At 39.6% G+C, this 13,255-nt stretch overlaps 1 protein-coding gene across 6 annotated transcripts in view; it reads right to left on the bottom strand.

Annotated features, from left to right (window-relative positions):
* The window catches only part of LOC142367250 (semaphorin-6C-like), a 191,438-nt gene that overhangs the window by 86,634 nt on the left and 91,549 nt on the right, over positions 1-13,255 (bottom strand). For all 6 annotated transcript variants that reach the window (XM_075449229.1, XM_075449228.1, XM_075449233.1 and 3 more), the window contains one exon: positions 10,898-11,001. The gene's annotated coding sequence lies outside the window, so the exon portion shown is untranslated. The remainder of the gene's footprint in view (positions 1-10,897; positions 11,002-13,255) is intronic.

The following is a 13,255-nucleotide window of genomic DNA, read 5'->3' as shown; positions in this document are numbered from 1 at the left end:
AATAAAAGAAAAGCTTGGATTATAAACAAGCAGCCAAAATCAGCGTCAGCTCAAGCAGCAGATCAGGGCTGCAGCGAAAGACCAACACTCCCGTTTTATCTGCAAGAGATGAACACACAGTCTGTACACTATACAGTCCATGCTCATGGACTGTATCATATTTTTATACTAAGCAATATGGATAAAATTTTCTGTTTTGGTTTGAAGTGAGCACATTCTCACCATCACAGTCATCCTTTATAAATACAAGTTTGTGAGCCAAAAAGGTGCACATATGGTTTTTGTGTCTATGCATCATTTTGGCATTTGGCCCCAAATGAGATGATGTTATCAGTTTCAGAATAAGACTGGTCTGGTCCAGAAGACAATCCTACAGGACTTGGAACTGGTTTGATTATTCCCAGCATTTAGTAAATAACACCAAGAATGATCCTCATTTGTTTTATACAAATTGTGTGGAAAGTAAAACATCAATGGTATTTAGAGGTTTTGGCAGAAGTAAAGAGTAAAGTTGGGTGAGTTAAAGTAAGGGATGTAAGTGATTGCAATTTCAGAAGTGATGGAAATACAACTGTGTGTGTATATAAAAGAAAACTGTTAATAAATTAGGCTTGGGAAAACCTGAGGGATTTTTATTTTGCCTTTGGCTACAAAGCAATGGAAATGTGAAACAAGCACTCTGACATGAGTCACGGCTCTCAATAAGAAAAGCCTTTCAAAAAGGTCTGTGGTCTTATTCCTGAAATCGTTAATTTTCTGCTCGGAGCCAAAGCAGCACTGATGTCACTTCTCATTCACTGAGACAAGGCTTAGACAAACTACCTGCTCTAATGAAAGACTACTCTCACAAACACACACATCCAAAAACACACGCTCAAAGCTCACCTTGGAGAAAAGACGGCCTTATTTAGGCTTTGTTTAAGCCGCCTCCTAATGTAATTTACACCTGGACAGTAGAGTGGTAGAGGCATGAAAAGATCACAGCTGACCTTTTACTCTACAGTGAGCAGGGCGCCTGTTCCAGTGTGACATGCACCGTTGTTCAGGTGTGGTCTCCGTCCCTCATACAAATTAGTGTGTATGCTAAACATCTGAAATCAAAAGCATCTCAACTGGCTAATTACAGATCCATGTTGCTCAATTGTTTCTGCCTCAGTGATAAACAGTGTTGCTATCTCCACCAAGAAGACTGTTTGGCTGGTTTGGTGCACCGAGGTATGAGATCTCTGCCATTTGTCAGCAAAATTAAGAAAAAATATGATGACACATTTCATTAAACTTGGTGGAAAGTTGGAAAATGGGCAAAGAAAGAGTCAATTTTGGTGCAGGATTAATTTTTGCTTTTAAAATGCAAAATAGAGCATTGTACTTGGGTGCCTGAGTACATTTGTTTATTTATTTATTTTATTTTTTTGCAATATTCTTTATAAAAATGCTCATTCAAAGGAATAGCTCTACTTACAAGTTGTTAACTTTTAACAGTTATCTGGATCCAAATTCTAGGTTTTAACTTTTTAAATCACATTTTGGTGGTGGTATCCAGCATTGCACCACTTGTACAACAAAATTAAAGAGCTATTGTAGCTTTACACACAGTACAACACTAGGGTCTCACTTTGAGTTCCTCTACTTAATAGTCTTAAGACAGTTAAAGTCCTTCTTTGAAACGTTAAAGCAATATCGTGAGAATAATCACACAATGTAGACACCTGATCCACGGCATGTTTATCTGGTTCATATATGCTTTTGTATGCGTTGCTGTCATCAAGCAATTATGGTAATCAAATCAATGAAGCTTTTGTATTGACCTTGTCCAAAGTTAAACACTGAGGATGAATGAACGTAGCGCAGGACCTGTTTTTGAAAGTCGAATCTACACCAGGAAATGAAACAACTTGAGGGTAAAACTTATAGATGTGAAGTGGGGCAAAATAAAGGCTGATTTCATGGTTTGATTTCATCCAGTAAATCTATTTGCAGCTCCTGCCTCAATCCTCTCTTTATGATCAGCTCTGTCACCTCGGGCTGAAACTTGTTTATCCCATCAAACACATGTCGATATCACCATTAAGAGCTCCTTAAAGGAGTAACTAATTGACTCGTTTCAGACTGCAGGACTAAACGCAGCACAGACTGACTCATGGGTCTGATTTGATTTCATGATTACTGACCACAGGCTTGTTCTTTGCTCTTTTCTTTGGAGCTTTAATGCGAGAAAAATCCGACATTTCTAGTTTCCAAAGCAACTACAACACCATCAGAACCCAAAGGGTATAATTAAAGCTTTTAACCTTTTTATCTAGAAAGTAATATTTATTATCTCCATGTGAAGACTTCACTCTAATGGGGGATTTTAGAGTTTCTTTGCTCCATCCCTCTTTCTCGGATTGCAATCTTTCTTTCCTTGCTATCTTTTTTAATGTCTTTTTTTACTCTCCTTGTGCAGTGTCCTGAAACTTTTATTTCTTATTTCACCTAATTTGCCTCTGTCAAATTTAAACTATTAAGTCTTACCTGTCAGGCAGTTGTCAAAAGGCCCTGATTTTCCTTACACCAAAAGATTTCCATTTTTTTTTTTTTTTTTAATGTTACGTGCAGAAAACCCTTCCTCTGTTTCTTGTCTTTGCATGTTTTCTGCAGTCTAAATATAATTATAATTTATAAGTCAGACCTTATGCATCAAGAAGGGTTGTAACAGGAGCTCCAGTCTCTGCTGTTTTTCACAGTGATTTATATAAAAGGCCAATATTAAGATTTGAACGTAAATCTGATCTGGTTCGGCTGCTGCTGTCCTCCCACCAGACGGACTTTGATCGATTATACATTTACTTCTGGATTAATCAATATTACACCCCTTCCAGTGAGAGTTAGGACAATAACTTGAACATGTTTAACCCTTTTCTGTCCACTGTTCCGCCTGCAGCAGGACAACATACTGTGAACAACTAACACAGATTATATAAAGTCACACGTTTAAAATTGGGATAGCAGAATATACTATTGATTTTTTGTTCATTGCAGCCATTTTTTTTAATAAGATCATCTAAAAATAGACCAGGTGCTAAATCAAAGCATTAAGTACAGACCTTATATTTCAAAATACGGCTGAGTGGAGGTATATGTTGGCCTTTGATTTTAATATTTGACATTCCAATGGTCATATATTTCTCCATATCTAAAGCCTATTGATGATTCCCCAAACTCTTTTTATTGTTTTGCAGAAAGGCAATGGTGCATTTCCTGATCATTTGAAAAAAAAAAAAAAATTATAAAAAAAAAATAAACATACTTTTAGAGAGGATAGAGTCCTCTGAGACTGAGCTATTGCCAGAATTGTAAGACAAAGCTTCTAAAAGCACATCCTTTTTTTTGCAAACGGTGAATTTAAAAGCACTAATGTGATTGGCGCCTACAAATCTGGCTCTGCTCCCTTGCCTTCCGCAGTACGTCTAACTCCCCACTGAAGCAGAGTTGACAGATGAAACAATAAGTCTGGGCATCTGAGCTGCATCAGTGGGACTCATGTCAGGACTACTAGCCATCCGAAGTTCAGTGCCATTATGTCAGTTGTTAAGAATAACAGTCAACATCTTTAATGTGGTGGCAAGGTGGCATGCATCTACTCACAACACACTCACCCTCCAGGGGATTGTATTATAGCAGGAGGCTGGAAGAGCGAGTGTTTTCCTCCTTCGTGACAGTGGCTACCCATCAAAGTAAGACTGGCCGAGTAAGACTGGCAGGTCACACCATCCCTGCCATCACAGCCTGCCTTATCTTACAAAAACTCTTTGAACAGAAAATATAATATGTCTATTTTTTTCATTACTCTCACTTCCAATATGTGCCCTTAAGCCGTCTTTTTTTCTGAATAATTCATTTCATGCCCAAAGCTTTCTATGAATTTTTATGCAAAACAGCTGAACGTTAAGAAGCCTTCATACACAAAGTAACTTGTAAAAGATTAGGTTGAAGCTATATACGGCAGATTAAAAGCAAAGGTCATGCAAAGACGTGAATCAATTAAAGTTCAACTTACCTTGTATGCTTATTCAGCTCTGCTTTGTATGGTGATGTCAGCACTACAGACAGCGTTGTTACTGTAAAGGACCGGAGGTGCGTAGAAAGGGCAGATAATGACGCTATCCATGGTGCTGAAAGCGATTGCCATACAAAGCAAAGCTGACCACACACCAGTTAATGGACATTAATCAGTCACTTTTTTTCAGATGTGAAAAAAAAAAATGGTATTGCAATGATGAAAAAAGATTAAAAGTGCTGAGTAAATAAATAATGTGGCCCCTGTGGTGCACAGTGCATTCACCACTTGTGTAGGTCTGGTAAGTTCAGACAAATCTGCTGTTTCAAAACAACATCTTCTTGTCAAATTGATTCCAATGCACTACTGCCTTTAATATGTTTCATATGTTTATATGCTCATTGTGACAGAGGTACTAAAAACAGAGGTGAATACAAACAAGGTAGAACAAAAAACAATCAAACTAAAAAAAAATATCACAGCTTGATGAAATATATTACAAAAGATACCTTTTTTTGCTCTTAGCAAAGAGCTCCAGAGCCCTCCTTTCTCCCCCACAATGATGAGGCACAACAAGCATTGAGTTTACCCCTTCCAGGTTTATACATATTTTTTAATCAAAGTTCTCAACAGCCAACTCTCTGTGATAGAAATAAATTAAGGGGAAAAAAAAGTCATTATTGTGGAACCCCGCCCATCTCTGCTGCCATATTTATACACTGTAACAGTTTTACAAGATGGTGAAAAAATTTCCTCTCATTCACGTGTTTTTATGCAAATTTTCTTATCAGATAAGAAAGGAAAAAAAGTTCCTGAGAGAGGTTTGATGTAGCTGGCTGAGGTGGAAAATATGCAGCATCAGTAAAACTGTTATACAACACCTGAGGCATTTAGGGTTCCTGTTGCTCAGGAGCTAAAGTGGTTGCCTGACGATCAGGGATGGTTCGATTGCTGGCTTCCCTGCACCACATGGGGACATGTCCCTTGGCAAGAGACGGAACCCCACCTTTGACAGCTCCGATGCATCCATTGGTGTGTTACAGATTACAATAGCAGTACATCTATAATGATATCAGGAGTGTATCAGATTCTAAACACATAGTTAGGATGTAGACAGGTTAATATTTGTCTGCAACTTTAATCCAAAACTAGCAGGGTCAATGCTGCTATTGGAATCCTTTTGATTTGTTTGCCTGAACCCATTCATCAAGCTGCCTCTCTTCGACTTTGTATCGTCTTTAAGTCGAACTGTCTGTAGTCGTTTGTATAACAACTCCCCTGTATTGAAATTCTGCAGCTGCTTTAATTTAAGTAATTGACAGAAATCAGTCAGTGGCAGCTTTCTGTTTGTGTGCCAGATCAACTTTGGCTCACCTCTGCGGCCCGGTGGTGTTGGATTAACTGTTATTGGGAGAACGTCAAAACGACTTTGAGGCTTTAATGAGATTGTGTCGGACGGGTCACAGCAGCAGCAGCAGAGGTGATTATTATGAAGGCTGATAAGTGGTAATGAGATTAAGGTCTGCAGTGTGAGGGCAAACGTACCGATTTGATCATTTACAGCTTCCAGAGAGGAGGAGTTTTGTCTGTTGTAGCTCTCTCTTGCTTTGGGAATTCACCACCTATAGCAGCTTTAACTAAAGTAAGACTACGTACAAGCCATACCAGCGAATGGCTACGATTGCAAACACTCTGTGGTCCTGTCTGAACAACTCCTGACCAACAACTGTGTGTTTCCCACCACCTCCTCTGATACGCCTCAGCGTTACTCTTTTTTTTTTTTTTTAACATCTGCTTTTGTAGATGCTTTACAGCCGTGTTTTATAATATAAAACGTTGGAAACAATGATGTTAAAATCATTGTTGTTTCAATATAATATGTTAACATTGACATACTATTCACCAAAAATAATCATTAATATGATTTGAATGACAATCAAGCAGAACCAATATAAGTTCAATCAAAGTTAGTACGTTTTTTTTTGGTCAATTAACACTTTTTTTTTATCAACTTCAAAATCAATCAATCAAGAATAAACAACACTAATTGAAAAAAAAAATAACTAGATTAATCAATTTGAAAGAAATGGATCGCTGCAGCCTCAGTTTGTTTTTTTTGTAACCCTTTGGAAACATTTGTAGTGGTTTAAGCATTATTTAGTGCATTTCCAATTTGTGTCTCAGCTGCCTTTGTGTGTGTTTGCCATCATCATCTTTGCATCTTTCAACTGAGCTGTGACTTTCCAAGAAAAAATATTCATACTGAGGCTCTATCAGGAACCCCTATATGCCTTGGGCCTGTGATTATTTAGGTCAGCGCCATCCACACCTTCGGGGGGGTAAGAGTGAACACGTTCAATCATGTTTCCATCAGCAGTTAGACTCAGACGGACATTCTGTGTTGCTTTCAGGCATCAGAAATCAGGGAAAAACAAAGTCACCACAGGACCCCTGAATTTTCTTTTATGAAGAGACTCAGTTTTCTTTCAGTCAACAGACAGATCCATCTCTGCAGTGTGAATTTCTAAAAAAGCATCAACTCAGCTTGTGGCTTCAGTCTGAGTAGTTTCTTATGCCACCAAAGTGAGTGCCTTCCTGAATTTTCTGTAATGGTGCGAAACAAATTTATTTTTCAAAGGCGAGTCATGTTCACTTCATCTGGAGATGCACATCTGAGCAGTTTTTTTCATTCAAGCGTGTCACTTCTGCATGCGTCTGGCTCCTTCTGAGCAGTAAAGTGTGCCACCAACGCGGGTGTGTTTCTTTAAGTGTGTGCGGACTTGGTGTGTGGCGAGCTCGTTTGTGTGTGTCGGCTGGCCTTGAATGGGCGCCCCGAGTGCCAGACTGAGAATGTGGGATGAGTTTTCATCCTGACAGGCAAAGCGCCAGCCCATTGTGTGTAAAAGTGTGTATGTGTTTTTGTGTATGTCAGCCTGAAGGACACGTTCTTTCAAAAAGATTTTAAAGGATCTAAAGTGATTGAAAGACCACCTAAAATGAAACAGAGATCATAATCAGACCAAGTTATAAAGGAGGGAGCAAAATGAAAATAATAACAAGCTTTCTTATTCTCCTCGGGCTTCTGTCTGTTTTCTTTGAAAGTTCCTGTAAAAACGATCAAACTATGGAGGGAGCACAAAACAAATCCAAGCTGTAATCAATCTGCGGGCCCCACATTTGTAAACACTTCAACACATCTTTTAAGCTCTGTGAAATCCTGATTTCATGCAGCTTGAAATCAGCGCTCTACGTTTCCTCTGCTTCACCGCAGGCTCTGGCGATGCTGCCAAACAATTTCTGGACTCAGTGCAGATCTGCTTCCTGTTTTTCCATGGTAAACATCTTTAAAATGTAAAGAAAAAGCTGGATTCTGATCCAAAGTCTTAATTGAGTTTAGGCAAATCTGGAAGGAAGCCAAAGCCACTTAAGTCTAGATACAGTTCTCAGACACTACATGCATAGAATAGAAGCAGAATTAGTACTTAGTTTGCTTCCTGAACAAGTTTAGGACTAAGGTTTCAGGTCCTTGTTTTGTTAGTTTCATGTAGTATGTTTTATCAAGCATGTTGGTCTTGAAAACACCGCCTACATCTGCAGATCAATGCTAATCCATCCAAAACTGACAGCTTTTAGATCTAAATAAATTATCGGAAGAACGTCACAGTGTGCCACCGTCTGCAGGTCACCAGCAGCAGACGTAGTGTATCTGATGCCAGCCACTATTCATTTGGAGTAGAGTTGAGCCATTCTGTGTAATGGCGAAAATGCTAAAAGACGAGCGGGGAGTCAGAAGAGCTGCTATCTGTGCCAAAGCCACTGACTGAAAGTGGAAACTAAGAGGCTGAAAGTATCTTCTCAACACTTCATCACTCACTGACCTGCTAAGTCAGCAAGCCAAGCAATTCACATGCATCTATAGTGCAAATGAACATGAGCGAAAAAATCTGAAACAAATGTAGAAATATGTTATAGCGACAAAGACAAGAAAGAATTCTTTTATCAGGGAAGAATTTTCATTTAATTTGGCTCCGATTGTGGTCTGACTACAAGATATAAGTAAACTGGACGTCTATCTGATAAATCTGACTGCAATGAAGAAGCACAAAGCATACAGTTAAACAACGCAACGTGTTCCTTCTGACTTGTAGAAGGTTCACTAAACTCCATCAAGTAAAATAATATATTTTCTTTCTTTTTACAGAAAAACAGAACTGAGAACACAGCAAATCCACACAAAGATCATTCAAAGTTACCACTCTTTGACTTGATGACACAAAATTAGTTCAAACACACACTCCCTGCGAGGTGATCCCCTGGCCCCAACAATACTTTGTTTCTATTCATTTTCATTTTCAGTGTGCATTACAACGACTTTTACTCTCCCACTTTTATTATGTGCCGACACATCAGAAGGCCACATTGATCATCACGTGTGAACTTTTTTCCTGTTCAACAAAGCAAAACACTTTAAAACGTGTGTGTGTGTGTGTGTGTGTGTGTGTGTGTGTGTGTGTGTGTGTGTGTGTGTGTGCAGCTGTTTGAGGATGCTGAACGCCTTTCTGTGAATGTAACCATGTGAATTGGGGTTAATGGAAACAAAGAGTAAAATCTGTGAAATTGAACAATGGAAACTAAGGGTCAGCCGGAGAGAATGCAAATGAATCAAGTGAACAGAAATAAAACATTTTACATGAGAATGAAAGGAAAAACAAAACCAAACTGTGGAGATGAATGAATGGAAGTTAATGAGAGCGGATGGTGAAAAAAAAAAAAGCCATGAATAACAGTGATTGAGAGTAAATTAAAGCAAGGGTGAAAGATGGGAAAGAGGATGAAAGAGAAAGTTAAAAACAAAAAAGAAGTGTGAAAAATTAAGAAAGAATGACTGATTATGAATGCGTGAAAAACAAAGGAAGCTGACAGATGGAAAAGTAATTATGAAATTGAACAGAGGAACAAGGAAGAGGAAGATCGAAAAAAGAAGAAAAACTGGCAGAAACAAATAGGAAATAGATGGGATAAAAAGTGATGAGACAGAAGGATAATGGAGGGATGCATTTCTACAAATTCTAGCAAATCTTCCCCTTCGTCTGTTACTCATTCCTAAACTTTTCTTTTTTTCCTTAATTTTATGCCTTCCTCCCTTTCCCAGTTCCCTGCAACAATGTATTCATTTCACACCGATGTTAATTTTCTTGTCGAAAGCAGGTAAACCTAACAGAGACTGCTGAGGCAAGAAAAACACTTATCAAAGGCAGCTTAGATGAGGCTTTAGCTGGAACCAGATTGAAAAATGCTCCCATAAAAAGAATAAAAGACATAATAAATCCTCAGCCAGTCAAAATGTCACAGTCAATACTTTGCTTTACAGGCCAGACATGTTCATTTAGATTCTGGACTTGAAGGAGAAAACCCATCATCCCATTTCCATGGTGTTGTTACAGTTTGCCTGCACACCAGTAGTTTCTATGTTGTTATTTGTGCTATAATTTAACACAGTTCCATATAATATATTGGCTTAAAATTCCCCAGCTTTATAAAAAAGGGAAAAGTATTCGAGACAAATCAGAAAGTCAGCAAGGCAACTGTTCGTCTGTCCTTATTATAATGAAATGAAAAAAGATAAATCCAAGATGTGCCAGTATTCTTATGTGTCCTATTGTAGTTGCTTGTGTGGACGAAAGTGAAAAGTTTAATCTGTGCCAGCAGATGAAGTCGACATCGACACAAGGTGTCAGTGAGTTGATCTTAAGTCCATCCCAGTAAAGCAGCTGTGCAGACACAGCGCAGAATGGCAGAATATTCACCTGTCTGTGAGGCTAAATCCCAAACAACCCACATGCACGACAGACCTTCCACAGAGAGAGCCTAAAGCTACGATCTGCAGCAAAACCGAGGAGACCATGTGGAGAAAAAAAAGGGGAATGAACCGTCATTGTGAAAAAACACTGAAGGCGTGATTTAATAACACTGAGCACACATCAGGGTTCACACAGCCATACACATGGAGCAGATGTTCTGTAAGCAGCTTATTTATTTTATTGTTTCTGATGTAATGAGACGCTGCTGGAAAACGAATGAGCTTATGCTCACATCGGTTAGAAAGAGGCACGTTGTGAGGCCGTCACTGCGGCTGGGAGCTTCATTTGGTCGTCAAAAGCAGCTGATGTTCCAAATTATTTACAACACATACAGTGACACTGATGGCATTTCAGATAGGTTTCGATTGATTTCAGCTAAGAAACCAGAGGGAGTGACTGCATACCAACAGTGCTTTAATGATACCAATCTAAGCATTACGGCGCTACGGAGAAATGCTGCAGAATTAAATCTGCGTCAAACTGTTTTTGTAAATCTGTGACATGTTTTTGTACCAGAACGCACAGCTAGCTCAGGGCAAAGCTAAAACATAAGAGATAGATCAGAACTGCAGACACCAGGGCAGGTTAGAGTTCTCTGCACATCATTTATGCCGACCCATCATAACAAAACTTTGCCAACAGCAAATCGATTTCATATTTTTAGAGCTGAAAACCTGGGCCTCACCCAGTGCTGACTCTCTCCAATAGGCACCCCAACATAAAAGGACACAACTGCACTTACCTTGCAGTCTCACACTATCTACACTTGAGGGGAACTTAAATATAAATAGATATCGTAGATAGGGTACCTACATCTCTTTAAAAAAGCTCAGACTATTAGCTGTAAAAACACCCAACTTTACGGTGCGTTTCAGCCGCATCTCATTAGCTCAAAAAGCAATGTTGAAACCGAGAAGTGTAGCACCTGAGTAGGTGTAACGACCTGCATTTAAAACCAGAAAACGAACATGACTAAAGAAAAGCTGAATATATTTACCGTCAGAGAGATTTGCTGTCGTATAGGCGAAGCCTCGAGCCGTTCAGGCGATTGTAGTGATGTACACAGAAGTCAGGAGGCGGGGGTGCACCCCCTCAGACGTCCTGCAACAACATAAGGAGCATATACATTTAAAAACATGCGCAGGTTTGTGTTTGTTGACATCAAAAAAATGTATCATTGAGTAACTTCAAGAAGCAAGCAAAAATAAACTGATTCAACCTCACACAGCAGCTCAGGAATGAGAAGTGATCGGATCTTTATAAAACAGAGATTATGGTCAAATACTCATGAAAAGAACCTTTATTGTCTTTTACTCAGCTCTTTTTCTTGTCCTCGTTTAAAAACATCTTGAGGTTGAGGAAAGATGGATGAAGAAACTCATAAAGAACTTGGGAAAAAGAGGACATGAGAATCTGACCGCACTGACTCAGCTGTGACGGGGTCTGCAGCACTGAAACTGCAGATGTTAAATAAAGATTTTACAAAGAGTACTTCAGATGAATCACCTCATGCAAACTGATCCCATTGTTGTCCTGTTGAGATCTCCAACATATCAGTTCCTTTTTTTAAGAACCATCGTTACAAATCCAATTTGTGGTCCACATTTTACTCAAATCAAGTTCATTTTACACCCTGGTGTAGACTTAAAGTCAGCACACCTTCCTCCATTCGTCTCTGCTTAAAGATTAAATCGCTGATAATAATTCACATGAAGAACAAGTTACGCAAACAGCATCTGAAATCCATCTTTTGATAAGAGGATGCACCAGTCAGGTCAACAGATGCCTCACATGTTACACCAAGACGCTTGATTGGTTGTTGGCACCGATTCATCACGTTCTGGAGCTACTTGGATTTCTTCACTCTGGGGTTTGTGGATCGAGTTTCTGGGGGATTTAAATCTGGTGGCAAAACTCCACGTTGAAGGAAATGTAATCCGCTAATGTTTGGACTGAGGCCAATCTGCGAAGCTGACTTCATTCATGGAAAAAAAAAAAAAAAGAAAAAAAGACAACTCGGCCACACGAGGATCAACACATGCCGAGACAAGGAGAGGAAATTAATGATGGAGATATTTCCCTCCTTTGCTGGCTCATCAGAAGGCAACTGAAGAGATTGAAGAAAGAGAGAACTCATTCCCAGCTTTTTAGTTTTAATGTGAGCTGAGAGCGTGATTCTCTCCACCTCCATCTCCTCAGTCCTTTAAATAAAACTCTCCTCTTAACGAAAGCAAGCTGGCTTGTTAGTGAGGTGACAGCAGAAAGTTTTGTACGACCTAACCTTCCTACCTAACAAGGTAATAGGAGCCATTAGGAGGAGCAGGCACCAATTAGAGGTGACCTGCCTACCAAGATCAAACAGAGGAGGATCATGGGAGACTGTAAAGCAGCTCAGAAAGCAGGAGGTGTGGAATCGGATATGTGACACACTGACAGATAATCAACACTGAGGATCATCAGCAACTCAGCTTTTTGCACCATTTCCATCTCTAACCTGATTGGTTCGGTTGGAAAGAAGTTGCTGTGTGCTGACCAGACGACGAGAAGGAGGGAGCATCAAAACCACACCATGCGTTTCAGAATTTATGGTCCCCATAGCCACAGAATGTCACTGGAATTTACACTCTGGACGCATCAAATAAATCACTTCTATACTCATCTGGCTTTTAAGTTGTGGCATACGACTTTTTGAAACCTAAATATGCAGTGTGCCCAAATGTCAAAAATTATGAGATGAAAAGACACAAACAACCGTTATCATTTAAAACAGCTTTCCTTTGTTTCAGTGGAATGCACAGATCCTTGTTTGTGTTTATGAGTCATGGCAGCTGAATGACTACAAATCATGACTGGTTGTTTTGAGACCCTGCTTTCATTGTGATTACATGGGAAACAACAATGATCATGGAGCAGGTACTGTTTAACATGAGCCGCTTTCGGACAGACCGTTCTAAGAACGCAGTTATCAGAACGGTCCTACTCGAATTTCGTTCTGATAACTGTCCTTCTGTTTCAGTCTGCATTTGCACACGAGTCGGGACCTGATAGGGACCGATGCGCCGCGCGCAGCCGTCAGTGACGTGTTAGCCGTTAAGCGCCACATTCAACAACAAAACAAAACAAAACAAAACAAAACACGTAAAAGTAGGAGAGAAGAAAACACCACAAAGAAGCTAACATGGAGAGCGGGGAGGCCACCGTGTTCATGGTCTGCATGATGGTGATATTAATCATGGACGATCACATCCGGCGTCTAATATCGAGGCTGGAAGAGCACACAGAGAGAGTCAGGCGACAATACTTTTTCATTTCATGAAGGAAGATAGGAGAGCAGAGTGCTGCAGACAAATGAGAC

Source organism: Odontesthes bonariensis, chromosome 18, assembly GCF_027942865.1.
Source record: "Odontesthes bonariensis isolate fOdoBon6 chromosome 18, fOdoBon6.hap1, whole genome shotgun sequence".
Taxonomy (NCBI): domain Eukaryota; kingdom Metazoa; phylum Chordata; class Actinopteri; order Atheriniformes; family Atherinopsidae; genus Odontesthes; species Odontesthes bonariensis.
The sequence above is the reverse complement of the archived record's forward strand: the minus strand, read 5'-3'. Positions and strand labels throughout refer to the sequence as shown.